The 16,236-nt window shown below is 38.0% G+C and overlaps 1 protein-coding gene and 1 long non-coding RNA gene across 2 annotated transcripts in view; both read right to left on the bottom strand.

Annotated features, from left to right (window-relative positions):
• LOC140156254 (uncharacterized) overlaps positions 1 to 16,236 on the bottom strand; it is a 47,216-nt gene that overhangs the window by 25,514 nt on the left and 5,466 nt on the right. The window lies entirely within an intron of this gene.
• LOC140156224 (uncharacterized) lies at positions 8,323 to 14,633 on the bottom strand. The gene is made up of 4 exons (XR_011859491.1): positions 14,585 to 14,633; positions 11,956 to 11,994; positions 10,886 to 10,949; positions 8,323 to 9,539 (listed from the first exon to the last, which is right to left on the bottom strand). It is a non-coding gene; the product is annotated as an uncharacterized lncRNA (long non-coding RNA).

The following is a 16,236-nucleotide window of genomic DNA, read 5'->3' as shown; positions in this document are numbered from 1 at the left end:
ACAAACAAATTAACATTTCCTGTAATGTGTACAACATATGCTTTCTGTTCCTACTGATTTTTATACTGAAATACTTCTTGAAGTGGCATTTCTAGAGTCTTTCATTATAGGCAAACATAAAGGCTCCTTTTGCATCATGCAAGATTCATACCAAGGTCTATCAATCAACATATTTATGTGATTGCTTTAAAACTGAGGATCGTTTTTAAATTAGCAACTCGCATGGTATAATGTGTTAAGCCATTTTCAGTCCCTTCATATACACTGTCCCTGGTTTAATATGACTAAGTTGTCAAGGGCAAGTAAATTAGATATTTTTCTTACCTTTTCACACCACAATGTATAATGGGGTTTAAAAAACACACTTCCCCAGTATCTTTTCAAGTACATGTACAGCATTCTTCTGTAAAGTCTATGTAAGCCCGCCTACACTACAAGATTCTTAATATGCCTACCTGCACAGGTACACAACACCAAGGTACCTGACTGATGGTGCACACAAAGTACCTACTTTGTTCCCAATACTGCTACTGCACAGTACCCACCAGCAGTGGCCCTGCACTTGTACTACACTGGTACTCCCCTAGGCCTGGGGTACTGCACAGTACCAGCCAAGTACCTTGGCCGGTGTACCTGTGCAGACAGCCCAAATAGAAGTCTGATTGTGTGTGTAAACACACAGGCGATAACAATCACGCTGATTGGCTGATCAGCAGTCTTGACAACAAGATGGTTTACCCATTGGTCATTTGCACGTATAAGGGGAGGAGACCTTGTCATTTCTACTCGATCGCCCATAACCAGTACGTACCTTGACCGCAGAAGAAATAAAATATTAACTGTAGTGTATTGAAAAGTGTGATTACACTGCATGCGCATATTTTGGGGAAGCTTGGGGCGGGTGCCCCCCTCACACCGACATCGCCTGGTTAATAATTACATTGTACAGCAGAGACACTAAAATCAAAACATGTGAATGTGCTATGCACGATTTGATATTCAGACGATAAATCTTTGGATACCGGGGTAGAAAATGATGAATATCTCTCGTAATTTTTTATTCTAAAGAAGCCAATTTCGATGCTTGTATTTGAATGTGTTGAAAGGATATATGATAGTCGTTAGTTTGCGTATTGAGAAAGAACTGTGCGTCTTGAACTCAAAAACTGACAAAAATTCTGATTTTCTATGTGCCGAACAAAAAAAAGACAACTGCCCTCATTTGTAAATACTCGGGTTACAGAAGATACACGGATGATAGCGCAGCGTAGGCCACTGGTGGAGGCAGTCTAAAAGCAGATGACGTCATGGTCGACGTATACCATGGTCACTGACATCTACAGAGGTCAGTCACCAGGCTATTGTCAATAGTCTTAGTTGGATGTCCCTCAGCCCATTATGCGTCTCAAACAGGTCGGAACAAAATGGCCATGCATGGCTGTGGATTCAACCTACCATCATGGTGATTCCGGCCATGAAGATATCGCATATCAGGGCGATGACACTGTGCCCCTGGGGTAAAAGTAAGGGGTGGCAAAAAAGAAGGGGCGGTGGAAGATGAAGGCCGCGGTGGCTAGAAGAATTACTTAAGCAAAAAGGCGGAGCAGAAGAGGCAGCAAAGAAGAATTATTAATGAAAAAGGGCGGAAAATTATGGAAAACTCATGTAACTTTATATACCTTTTTGGTCGCCAGCAGGGTCACTGCTTGAGGCAGTGGGGATAATTGGTGGGGGTAACACCTCTGTAATTAAAAAAAAATTGATGAATAAATTGTTTTGATCCTAACCCCCTCCCACCTCCCAACCACTTTTTAGATTTTTGAGCATCGTCCTGGCTGGAAAAAATGGGTCAACCTGTTTGGGCCACCCGGGGTAGGAGCGGCCATGATACGCCACTGCACTGTTTCATTGCACAGATATTCAATCAACCAATCCCTGAAACTATATAGTGCCCTCTAAAACCAAGAAACTTGCACAAAGGTGCTGAGGACACATACCATGCAAACAAACAAAAAGAACATAACATACAATCAATTCAATAATATGCACAATTACAAAGAAAGTTAATGCTTAATTAAATGCAATTCTAAACAGATGTTTTATCACTTTCTTAAAAATGTCAATGGATTCTGCATTTCTAATGTGTTCAGGCAGTTTGTTCCAGATGCAGATCTGCAGCAAGAGAAAACCAGATGTTGAGGTCTTTGTTCAATGGATAGTGGTGTTGATGATATTGTGGAGTGAAGACGTCTGCGATCAGTGTGTTAATGGAGCATATCGGATATGTAATCAGGAGTTTGCTGGTGACAAGATTGTAGAGGAGGACCAAGATCTTGAAATCAACTCATTGCTTAACCCTAACCGATCCAAACATAAAAAAACCTCAATTCACAAAGCATATGCACACGCTGGTATCCTACATGATATGATTGCGTCATCATGCAAACAGTCATATGGCCACGGAATGCTTGACCTGCCAAGCTAAACACATGTGGCAAGGTAGGCCTGTGGTGGCACACCTTGGTCGCTTAACCACTGGCGTATAGGACTTTTATTAAAAAATAGAGGGCAGCATTCCACACCTCAACGTTTCTATTCATCCACGCAAATTGTAATTTCAAACACTATAAAATATTTTATGATATTAGTGCATACGAAAATGTTACATGTAGTTCTAATAAAATGCAAATAAAATAAATAACAGACATGATTTTTACTCCTTTTGTTGTGGTTTAATTGGTGTGTGATCATTAGCTGAAATATTTGAGACATAATTTAACGAGTTTAGGGAAATTTTTATAGCCGGAAAGCTTACCTAAATGTTGACCTGTGGTAAATTACATTGGGTGGACGATGGCCATTTACAGAAAACGGACTCGTTATTTTTTGGAGTGACTCATGTCATGTTTAAGTTACATTAAGGGCTACCTCAAGATGTTTGTATTTTATCTGCTCTCCTCTTAGAAATCTGGATTTACTGATTGTAAAATGTGCCTACCGGCACTCTGACTGAACTCACAACTCGTAACATTAAAACACCGTCTAGTTGATGCACAAACTCAGTGTTAATTTATAACTGCACTGAAATTTAATTTTTGGTATTTCTATCGTATTAATTCCATAAAATTGTAGCTACTTATCATGTATATTTAATTTATACTAGATAAATTATAGATTTACAGTAGGTAACACACAATATGAATAAAATATCGAAAGTTTATGAGCATCACTCATGAAAAAATCATGGCCCGTGCGGTGAATTGCCAGGGGTGCATTGCCAGGGATTTTATTAGCTTTTATTCCCAGATTGGGGATAGGCCTATTATAAGAGTAGGCCTAGGAAAGAAAATGCGATTACTAAAATAAAAAGGCAAGCGATGTAGTTTCCCTAAGGACTTTAATGAACAATAATCTCGACCTGGAGTGACTTTTTAATAAGGTAACTTTGTCAAAATGGTTCACTTTTTATGACTTTCTTTTTCCATGTCAAGTTCAGAAAATCAAACTATGACCCCGGACTAAAACGCATAGCCTACATAGGGCCTACATAGGCCTAAATCAAAAGTATCCTTTCCAAAATTGTGATTTTTCAAGATTGTGATTTGATCTATTCTGGGACGAAAATAATTTGACTGGCACAGCTTTCACTTTTCCAAATTTGACAAAATATTTAGTATCGGAACATGATAGGCCTACCTGTAATAATATAATTCTTTTTTCTGTGTTTCAAGTTTCATTTCAAAATTTGGACCATTGACACCTTGTTCCTTTTAACAACAACATTTAAATTTAATTGATTTTTTTTCTCTTTCAATATACGACATACCTGGATTATGATGAATGGTTTTTTTTTTTTTAAATAGCGTGTGAATACGAGCTTTGTTTCTAATATTTTGGTATGATTTTCTGTTTTGTCCTTTTTTGTTTTGTTGTTTACATCGAAAAGTGTAATTATATGAAAACAAAAAAATATAGGCCTAAAGTAAATAAATGAATAATAGAAGAAGCATAAGGTAACGGGAAAACTCCGTTTTATAGGCCCGACTGGCCAGATCTTGTGTTTTGGGGATTAAAATTTTTTTTTTTTACTTGTTGCTAGAATTATATAAAATCAACCGTTTAGGGGCCAAAATTGATGATTCCGAAATTTTTTGAAAAATATTCAGAGTATCCCACAGCCACAGGGAGGGGGAGGGGCAAGACTTCTCACAAGGGGACTGGCATGGCCCCTGGCTGGGGGAAGGTCCCCCTCTCACGGGGAGCTTCCCCCTCTCCACCCACCCCCTGTCTACACCACTGTTTAACTGTCATTTTGGCCTCCCATAAAACCAAATTTAAACCAAATAAAAAAATCCTGACCGACTGACCCTACTTAAGGTTGGTCTGAACCCTGGAATTATGGAAACTTTCGGGCCTCATAACTTTTAAATTGTTGGTCTAAAGTATATAATAGTATACATATTTAGAATGGCAAAGACTTGATAAGTTCATCTGTGAGGTCAAATTTTGACCAATTTCACCAAAAATATTTGAAATTTGGGCCAAAATCGGGCTTTTTATGATTTTTTTGAAATATCAGCGTTTTTTTTCTTTTTTTGCGCAAATTTCTCAAAGTTGGTCGAAATTCAAAAAAATAAAAAAACGGGTCCTAGATATTTTAATCTAGTTTTTAAAAAATAATAAAAAAAAAAATTTGGCCCAAGAATTTTTTTGTTATGATGCACGAAAAAGAAGTGGGCCAAAACCGTTATTTTTGGGATTTGGGGCCAAAAGTGCCATTTTGGCCCAAATTTGACCTCACAGATGAACTTACCAAGTCTTTGCCATTCTAAATATGTATACTTTTATACACTTTAGACCAACAATTTAAAAGTTATGAGGCTCGAAAGTTTCCATATTTCCAGGGTTCAGACCAACCTTAAAAAATCCATCCGCCCGTAAAACAGTGTTTTTTCCTCGCCTAATCAAGAAGTTGTGTACCTCAAAGAAATAATTAATAAAAGCCAGAAGTCATTTTCTAGTCAAGTAATAAATGTAAGTCCTGTATTACAAGTAGGCCCTCTATTAATATTTTAATGGTTACATTGCGTTTATTAAAAGGACAACATCAACAAATCACAGAATGTTTGTTTTTTTAAATTTTTTTTATTGAACAAATAATAGCAAAATACAAAAGAAATGTGGTGAATTACATAATCATACAAGTAAATCGTAAGGCTTTTGATGTAAATATATATGATAAAATGTATAATGGGCTATCCCAGAAAATCCGGGGGCACTGTTCATTGACAAGGGGGGATAATGCGTGGCCACGAAGTTTCAAATAGCACCCTAAACAAGTATTTATGAGGCCTGAAAATGCCCCCCCTAACCAAGGATGACAAGTGCAATTTCATACCCTAAATAAGTATTGACATTGTTTTTGCTCTCATTAGAAGCAAGTAAATCAGTCATATTTTGACTCTAAAACCCTTCATGATAACTGGGGAAACACAAATTCAAAAGTTCATAACTTTTAACCTTTATTACATACTACATTTGTCTCAAAGGACCCTAAACAATGATTTATTGTACAAGGTATACCCTTTTTCTCAAATTTCCTTGTTTTAGATACTCTATTCACGATACGTAAGTACAGTGCCTGATCATGAAAAAAGACCCTTTTTACTTGAATCTTTGGCCACGCATGATACCCCTGGTCAATGACCAGTAGCCGCCCTGTGCCTATAGAGGAGTAACTTTTCAATCAAAGAAATGTCCGGATTTACAAGTCTGCTTTCTGAAAACGGCTTGAATTCCAGTTGCCAATGTTACTTGAAAAATCCTAGAAATCCAATTAAATGTAAGAAAAATCACGGCAATGTCCCAAATGAAGTCTCAAATTGAAGATTTCTGACTTTGAAGCATTTTTCTGTTAGATTTTTTGCTTTTAGACAAAAAAAAAAATCTGGATTTCCAACAGTCACAACTGGACAGAGAGTCTGGAAATCTGAACTCCTCTATAGTTATTCCTTGTTACCAATTTAAGTTAGTTTAAGGGGGCAGGCAGGATCACTCAGTGAGAAATTTAATAGACATTGTTTTGCATTGTATCTTTAAAAGTACCATAAGCAGTGGCGTGCCGTGGCGCTCCTACCCGGGGGCTGAAGAAAATTCAATTTTGCCGCCCCTCCCTCAACAACCCAAAAAGGTTGACACAATTTATTTTTTTTTCGGTGGTTTGAAAAAGTGAAGAGCAAAAAAAAGGATTATAAGCGCTGGTGCCCTAAGAGCAACATATTTTCACATAGTAGAATTTTTTCAAAATTTTTTATACTTTTCTAATTTTTTCCACCCTTTTTTCTTTACTCATTCTTTTTGCCGCCCCTGCTTTTTCCGCCGCCCCTTCGTTTTGGCCGCCCCCTGCTTTTACCCCGGGGGGCTGGCGCCCCCAAAGCCCCCCAAAAAATATGCGCATGATAAGTGCATAAAACTAAAAGTATACATAAAGTTGTGTTTAACATGTGTACATAACATTAAAAGAAAGAAATTTATTTTTGGAAAGGAAATGATGCAAGCAACCAACACTGGACATTTCTACAAAAATGAGCAATTGTTGAGAAAAGCACCAAAATTGATTTTTTATGCCAATTTGTTTTTGGTATGTCATAACAACTTACCCTAAATATCCAAATCGGTGAATTTCTCAAATTTTGTCATCATTCTAAAATATACCTTAAAAGTCCAAAAGTAGTCAAAATTAAAAAAAAAAATCATATTTTGATCCTTTTTGACCCATATTTTTAACCCAAAGAAAAAATTTAAAAAATTCGAGAAAACTCTTTCAGGAACTCCTCAGTCCTATACCTTTGTATAGGAGCCACCCATTGTTAATCCGTGATGAATCCACACTTTTACTGTAACGTATACTGTGACGCATAAGCGCGACTCGCATTACGCGAGAGTGTAAAATTTGTCATGCCTTGAACCTGTACATTGTATGCATGCTTACAGCTTGAATTCATTATTTTGCAGGTAGCGGGCCTAGCGGCTAAACATTGCCGTCTTATTCTGTAGTTTTTTTGTTTTTTTTATCTGACAAATCACTGAAGTTTTTGTAAGGCTGAGTAGCAATGATTAAAAGGGCATTTTGTGATCCACAGCCTCATCCCCTACTTTTCTCAAAATAAGTTGAGATTTTTATACCACTTGAAACCTCTAGCTACATAATGTTTCTTAATTTCCACCCGGCACTCAAGTTAATTTTGAGCCCAAATACCCGGCACTCCAGTCTCAAATGTTTCAAAATTGCTGAACAATCAGTATAAAAATTAGTAATTTTTTATCAAAATTTCAATTGTTTTACCATTTCATATAAATGTCATGAACAACGAGGAAACATAATTGAATCCCTAATTCTAGTTTTGTCTTTAGAACACAAATATGCACTTTTTGTCAATTTGGGCATTTTTCTCACAAACTGCTCATTTTTGTAGAAATCTGCTGTGCTAGTTGGATTCCTTGCATCATTTCTTTTCTGAACTTGTATGTACTTTTATGTATTTAGCATCATTACTTTTCAAGATACAATGCAAAACAATGTCTAAAATTTTCTACTTCGAGTGACCTTGCATGCCACCTTAAGATCTTGTAATCTGCCCACTGAGAGATAATATTGGAGGAGTACTTTAGTCTTATCAGCATGACATGATGTAAAAATTCTACAGAATTACAATGATCAGGGATGTAAGTTTGTAGGATTAATCCTGAATTCAGGGGTTTTTTTCTGTCCAAGTTTTCGCACTTTATTATCAGCCTGTTTTGGGGTTATTTAACCCAAATTCATGCCCTTTTTCAGGATTTTTTCCAGAATTTCAGGATTTTTTCTTCAGGCCTACTTACATCCCTGGGTCAATCCAGTTATGTATCCCTCTTCTTTGCATGTAGAGGAATGATGTAACGTATAGTGCAGGGCAATACATTCAAAAATAGTGTAAACATATTATTGCTATGGTAAATGGTAATTTTAAATCCTGTGTTACATCCAGTTGCGTACTAGACATTTTCATTGGGGGGGGGGGGGGCAAGCAGGGGCAAACATATTGGGGGCAGGCATCCTTCATGCTGTTTGGGTTTATAAGCGCATCAACACCATCATCGCACTGGGTGACACAGGAAGGGGGTTCTGAGGAGTCTTGGGATCTGCTTGGAATGTGTCCCCGGAACAGTGGTGCAGATTTCTTTTTACATGGGAGGGGGGTGGAATTGGAAAAATTGTCTTGAAGTATAGTGAATTCAACTACTTTTTGCGACAAGTTTATGGTAAAAACAAAGTAAGCGCGCAATCATTTTTGGCATATTGAAGCTAAACTAGTGACATATGGTACAAAAGTGGAATAAATGCAAGGGTTCAAATCAGGCACCTTTGTTCCATAACCATTAAGGTATAGGATTTTTTTTGTATACTTAAGTAGCCCCGAATGAAATGTATTTAATTAATCCGAACTAAGTGCCATTCTCTTTTTGGTCATTTTAGTATCTAAAATGGCCCAAAATGAGGTTTTTCAATATTGCCGTCCAATTCTAATAGTCACCCCCATAGACTTTACATATAGCACTTAGTTCTGATGTAAAAAATTTCACACAAAATGCTTTTTGAGTGATTACAAAGATAATGATATACTTTTCATTCAGGGGCTATGTGGACTTTTTTATTGTATTGCTTGTACAATGACATATCGGTCCTTTTTCACAATAAAATGTCAATCTGAAACAAAGGTGGATCGCATGGGGTGGCTCCTGCCCCCTGCTAGTTACACCACTGGTTACATGACTACTTATACAGCAAATTGTTTGTGCTTCTTTACATGTCACACATTGCAATGCCAATTCTTAGTCAGTGGCCGTGGCCAGGGATGTAGCTACAGCACCCACCACTGACATGACTGAGAAACAAGTTAAGCTCAAGTGTCAAAACTTTCAAAATAACATCAAATTTGGCCAAATTTAGGCCATTTTCAATAAAATTGTCAATTTCAAATGGGGATGATGGTTCCGGTATAGAGTTAGCTACATATTATAAAACAACTGATGAAGAAATTATTCATCTACAATACTTGTCTAATTTGCAAAAACCTAATCACAACCTGTCTAGCTCACACAGCAGTTCCATCACACATGTAATCTACTGTTCTGCATGTAATGAAAATGTTTCATTTGACTAAAAGTAGCTGAAGTTCCAAGATTCTTAATGAGTACACCTACAGAGAGTTATGGGTCAGATGCAAGAACATGCTCTGCACTGGCTTCCAAGTTGAAAACATGATCAAGGCCCACACTACTTGCATCACATCACAGGAGGAGTTACATCACCACCCGCTGAGCACCTAACACAAATGGCAAGTGACCACTGTCTGGTGAACAAGCTGTTGGTGTCGTATGGGTGAGCTGTAAGATCATTGATAGCTTCTTCCTATTAAAAAATGGCAGGCGATCACTAGTCTGGTGAACAAGCTGTTGGTGTCATATGGGTGAGCTGTAAGATCACTGATAGCTTCTTCCTATAAAAAAATCAAATACAATATGCTGACATTTTGCATAATGAACCAAACTTACAAGCTTGCATGATCAAATTAGTTTACTCATTTTGCAATTGGGTAGACAAAATGATACGGTCTACAGTATTTATTTGGGAGTGTTCACACTATCATGCCTAATTTGCCCGGGTACAGGGTGTTAGTCCAACACACCGCTACATGTAGTCCAAATCTGAAATGCACTGCACCAGTCCGACACACCGCTAGTCCGAATCTAAAATACACTGCGCTAGTCCGAATTTGAAAACCATCGCGCTAGTCCGAATTTGAATTGGGGAAACACTGCGCTAGTCTGATATTCGGACTAGCGCAGTGTTTATCAGATTCTGACTAGCGCTGTAGTTTTCAGTTTCGGACTAGCGCCATGGTTTTCAGTTTCGGACAAGCGCAGTGTTGGACTAAAGAAGTGTTTTCCAAATTCGGACAAGCGCAGTGTATTTCGGACCGGATTTGGATTCGGACTAGCGGTGTGTGGGACTGAAAATGTGATTTCAGATTCGAACTAGCGATGTGTCGGACTGTTGCAGTGGTTTTCATTTTCGGACTAGCGCATGCTTTTTTCGGACTAGCGCCGTGCTTTTCATTTTCGGACTGACACACCTCTAAGTATAGGGAATTTGTGTTGTCGGACTAGCGGTGTGTCAGACTGAGCGGTGAACCCCGATTTGCCATGAGTCCCGGGTTAGACCCGGGTTGATAATTAGTGTGAACAGAAAAAACCTCAAAAAATTGACCCGGTCATTTTTTTCCAACCTCGGAAAGAACAGGTTACAACAGAAATTCACTGTTTGACCCACATTACTGGAAGTAAACACTACCATTATCACTCTCTTTCTATTGTTTCTGTATGCACAGCAAATCAGGCCACCATATCTAATCACTGTACTAAGTTTGAAGTTGATCAGTTATTGCATTGGAGCTGCACAGTGGATTAATGAATTTGCTTCCGCCCCGGACAGCCAGGCAGCCAAACAGCCAGGCAGCCAAACAAACAAAGAAACAATCGGGCAACCATCTGGATGATAACATAAGCCCCACAAATATGTGGGGGCCAAAAATGAGCATAATTAGGCTGCAAGCATGTTATAGTCAATGGCAGAATATGTACACGCCTGCAATTTTTAGTAGGTTTAGCCAAAATAATCAACCAGGGTCAATTTTCTTCATGAGAACAGAATTTTGTTCAACCTGGATTAACTTTGGTACCCGGTAAATAATTTATATGTGAACATGACCTTTATCATGTTTATCAGAGTGTATATGAAATTAATTAAAATGGAAGTGAGAGGAGCTGCACTACTAGTACTTACATTTCACTCCATTGTATGGCCATTCTCTTTTAATACATCAGGAAGAAACACACACAAATTGCATCTAGAAGAAAACACACACAAATATTATATTATGGTTATTACTACAATATTCATCAAAGTATACAAATAACATACCCTTACCTGCCATGTACTTGTTCCATTTTTAATGGGACATTTGCGGTGGAAAAATGTCAATATTAGCAGGGACTGTCTTTTGGAATTTGCAGGAGAGCATGAAATAGCTCTTCTGGAGCCTTCAAGTTCAAGGAAAGCTGTTTAGAGCATTTATAATAGAATGTAAGGAGAGAATGGTCAACTAAGGAGAGCTAAAAATCACTCTCCTATATCAGATTTAAGGGGGTACTACACCCCTGCCCAATTTTGTGCCCATTTTTGCATTTTTCTCAAAAATTATAGTGCTCACATTGGTGACAAGTAAGATATGTATATTATAGGGGCAAGGACTACAATTACTGTACTGAAAATTCAGCAACTCAAAGCAAGTAGTTATTGATTTATTGATCAAATATTGGCTTTCCCTCATTTTTGAATGTAACTCCACAACTGTTGTCTGTGCTGAAATAAAATTTTCAGTCCAGTAGTTGTAGTCCTTGCCCCTATAATATACATATCTTACTTGTCACCAATGCGCTATAATTTTGAGAAAAATGCAAAAATAGGCACAAAATTGGGCAGGGGTATATACCTTAAGGAGAGCAGTAGAGAGCAATTGCTCTCGCTCTCCTCAAATGGCAATAACTGTTTTAGGCTGTTTTGGGGTTTTTTTTGTTGGTTTTTTTTGCTTCAGGATTAATTTTGGTACCGTATTTAGTTTTTACACCACCCCCCCCCCCTTTCAATAGTAAAAAAATTGCCCCCTTTTCATACACCCAAAACTTCATAACCCACCCTTTAGAACTCTAAAAGTGTATGACCCCCTACATATTTTCTACCCCCACCAAGGTATTTCTGAACACTCCCTTACCATTTCAGGGTTCAAGTGACATACTTGTCAACTACAGAATGTCTTTTGCTTGTTACTGTTATACTGTATGTAGCCTACTTACATTTCACTCAATTGTATGGTCAGTCTCTGATTTATACATCTGGAAGAAACATACACAATATTAAACTATTTATTAAAATATTCATGTAGTCACATTATAATACTTTGTAAGGCCAAAAACATTTGTTTGCCCTAAGAGTAAAAAATGTGGAGGGTCGGTAGGTCAATATTTTTTTCCATGGGCACTTCCACTATTTCAGGGTCAGAAATTCGCAACCAAGTGGGAGAATCCTTTTGAATTCTCTCAGTGGAATTTTGGAAAAATCCATGGATTCTTGCCATATAACTTTGTTCATGATTAATTGCATTACCAGAATCCATTTAAGATTCTTGCAATTTTGTTGACGAGAATCTTTGCGAGAATGGATTCTCACTGAATTTCTGACCCTGCTATATTTTGAAGTGAAACCAGTGAAAGGTTGGAACCTCAGACATCAAAATTCATGGATCCCCCTATTAAAGGGTGGATTTTCTTTGATCCCCTTTTTATAAAATGGTTTAAGAATGTTGTACAGTCAACAGTGTTACTGTTACACCCAAATTGTAAAATGCACAATTTTTTGTATTTTAAGCTTGAGTTGAGAGTACACACTTGAAACACTTAAAGGAGTATTTCGAGATCCTAACATCATCTTAATTTTATGACATTCTTCAGGATATATCCATGAAAAAATATTATTCCCAAAATTTAAGTTGATTCCGATTTTGCATTTTGAAGTTATGATTTAAAAAATGGTAAATGTAAAAAATGTGCACGAAGCGGGCATCGTGTCACGCTTATGGGGTGGGGATGTTCCCCCTCAGAGTCAGAAACTTTTGCAAAATGAAGACCTAATTGAAACGATTTGGTGGACCATTTTGTCACTATTAGTGTGTAAAATTTCAGATTGAAAAGGGCGAAAATTCAAGAAATGACAGGGCATGAAGCCGTTCGTGAACAAGTTTTCCCTATTGTTGTAGGCCTATGAATTGTTTTAAACATAAATTGGCAAATGTTGAAAGCAGAAGCGAAAATGGCCACTCGTTGATGCACTATGCAGAGGGTGTCTAGTTGGAAGTTGGAAATTTTGAGAAATGTAAATCTACTTGAAGCGATTTGGTGGACCATTTTGTCACTATTTAATAGCGTGTAAAATTTGTGAATTACGGCCCGTCCATGAAGCCTTTCGTGAACAAGTTTTCCCTATTATTGTTGTCTAGTGACTTTGATGATATTGTGTAGTAGGCCCTGCATATCGGCAGGCCGCAGTAATTTTCACAAGCTTTGCACGCGGACCCGCCTTCAAGCAATGCCTAAAATAATTACAGTGGCGGCGCTACGGGGCATTTGCCCCCCATATATTTTTCTTGCCCCCCTCCACTTTTGAGGAAAAACCCAAATTATCATAAATTTCCACTTTTGCGGCAATTTTGCACAAAATTTGTCAATTTTGCCCCCCCCCCTACGCTGACGCAGAAGGTACATCCTCTCATGATCAAGAATTTATTATTTTGGCTATAGGCCTACAATGTAATGGCCAAGCCCAAGGCAATACAGTAGATAGGTATGCTAGGTGAATTCAAATTTGCCATCAAACTGCATCATTTTATATATCAAATTAAAGCCCTTGAGTAAACAAAGCCAAAACTGAAAACCATTTTTCATAGCACTTTCCGTAGCAAAGTTACATCTTGTCAAAGATTGACTTTCATCAAAAAGTTTCAGCTAGCAAAATTCCCCAAATCGGCATTTCGGGGTGTTTCTAGATCTTAGTCTCATTATGATAGCAGCTTTTTTAATGGAACTGCTATCCAAATCCTCTAAAATTCCATGTGCGAAAGTGACTTATCACCATAAAAAATCATATATTTGGGTCAAGTGAAGTATAGAAAACATATTTATGTAGGTTTCCTTCTTCGCCAGTTGTTTAAAATTTCTATGTAAATTTGCATTGACATTGTCGGCGAATTTGACTGACTAGCAAATGTGTTAACTAAGGTTTGCCTGGGTTACCTACAGTAGACTGAGTATACTAAAATGCAGAAAACCTTAGACGAGCGCCAGATTGTAAGGATACATCAGCGTATTTACTGCGTTACGCACTTGTCTCTGATTGGCTGCTGAGGTGATCTGTTGTTGCCGAGTGGAAATTTATGAATGAACTGTGCGCCGTACGCGTTGTTAGCGCCGAATTTGCAACATCACGGTAGTCGCGCTCGTAAAAGGTTTTCTGCATTTTAGTATAGTCAGTACTGAGTCTGAGACTGAGTACGGTACAACTACATGGTCCTGACCTGGCATGATGCCAGGCATGGACCCATCAAATGGCATCATGTCCATGATCGTGAGAAATTGAGAATGAATGCCAAACAATGCTGGACATGAGTAAAAGCTTACACTTACAGCCATTGCATGTATGCATGCATAATCAATACTACTCATGTACTGCCATGCATGCATGCACACATGTTACTATCATATGCATGATATGCGTTGCGTTGTTGCGCTATTCAGTCACTGTCAGTCTGGACACACATCCCGCCCGTCATCCGCCGTCATATGTATGCATGACATCAAACATTTCCTCTGTTTCTCAATGTTAACCTCTTCAAAAAAGATACTTTACAACATTATAGGAAGCATACAATACCGTTTCATGTAAAAATTCCGCACGCCAAGCTGATGTGTTGAACTTTTGAGCGTTGACCTTCATTCGTTCGAAGGGTGACCCGAATTAAACATTATAAACTTCAATCTTTACAATCTTCAATGACCACGAGACAAACTTTATAAAGTAAAATTAATTCAATTAAAAAAAAAATATTATAATACGGCATTAAATAATAAATATGATAAAAAAAAGAAGATAGAGTACGGCATATCATTTTGGTGCATGTAAATCAGTGTACTAGTCCCAGCGAAGGTTCGGGCGGCCGGTGCAATATCGTCGATTTCGGACAGTTTTCAACTGAAATGTTTCGCGTTTTCGTGCAGAAAATAGCGAGAAAATCATTTTTTGTGATTTTCATAGCTTTAAAAAAATTAGAAGAGCAGGTAAGAAAACCTGACTATCGATTTACATTACATTTGAAAAACTATCTGAAGTAATATTAGAGAAAAACATCGAGTCCATTTTTTAAATGGTTGAATGAACTACTACGGGCATGATCCTTCAAACAATAATTTCAAACTTTCAATTTTCGTTTTTTTTGTTATAATCGCTACCACAGGGCTTCACATGAACCATTGGGAAAATATTTACACGTATCTACTACTGTTTTTGTTGATTTTAACTAAATTAATACGATCAAGTAACCCTTTTTCATCGGAATAAAAAATATTTTGGGACTTGCATCAAATTTATTGACAGCTAACTGATGAAAGGACACACAATTTTTAGCCGATATCGCATTTGGCGCCAATTTGTGCGACGGAGAAATCCCTTAGTGATAGCGCCCCTGTTGATGAATATATGTCAGTGGAAAATTTAAAAAAAGTCGCGGCGAGACCAAGGTGGGCACCCGAGGTGTCGGGGTTCAAAGCCGCACCCGAGAAAAATGTTTTCCTCTTCTTTCTTTCTGCTTTCCTTCTGGGGCGTTAGGGTTAATGGATAACCAGTGCAGGTCAATGAGTTCATTTGTGATCAATGGCGTAAGTGACCCCATCCCCACGTTAGAAGTCTTGCCCCCCCCCCCTGTGGGATGCTGGCCACCCTGATATTTAAATTTGTTAGGCTTTTTTGAGCTTTTTAGCCCATTTTTGAACATGGTCATCAAAGTTTGCAACGCTTGAAAGTTGCTTTGCCCCCACCCCTTTGCTGACCCTCTGAATACAGTGGTGTAGCCAGCTGACCCTCTGAATACAGTGGTGTAGCCAGCTGACCCTCTGAATACAGTGGTGTAGCCAGCACATTTTCAGAGGGTAGGCAAGGCAAGGGGGAATTTAAAACTTTGATACAAATGGTCAAAAATGGGCTTAATCCTGCAGCAGTATGTTGAATATATTATTGAAGAGTGATTTGTTGACAATAGTGAAGCCTTTTGAGGTGACAAGAGTATGGCAAGTTTGATATACTCAGTGGTCAGCATTTTACAAGCACATCTAATCTATATCAACAGGTTGTGATGGTGACTTTGAACATGATCCATTTCTGAAGTTAGGGATCATGCTCCAGTTCTTGAGCTTCACTGAGTAAAGCCTGCAAACTTGTAGCCCCATTTTTAGCTCAAATTTGGAATTTTCTTAGCTCTACAACAAGTATAACCTATAATTTGGCCCTAATTTTGTAGTTGAAATGTGTTG

This window comes from Amphiura filiformis, chromosome 1 (genome assembly GCF_039555335.1).
Source record: "Amphiura filiformis chromosome 1, Afil_fr2py, whole genome shotgun sequence".
NCBI classification, from domain to species: domain Eukaryota; kingdom Metazoa; phylum Echinodermata; class Ophiuroidea; order Amphilepidida; family Amphiuridae; genus Amphiura; species Amphiura filiformis.
The sequence above is the reverse complement of the archived record's forward strand: the minus strand, read 5'-3'. Positions and strand labels throughout refer to the sequence as shown.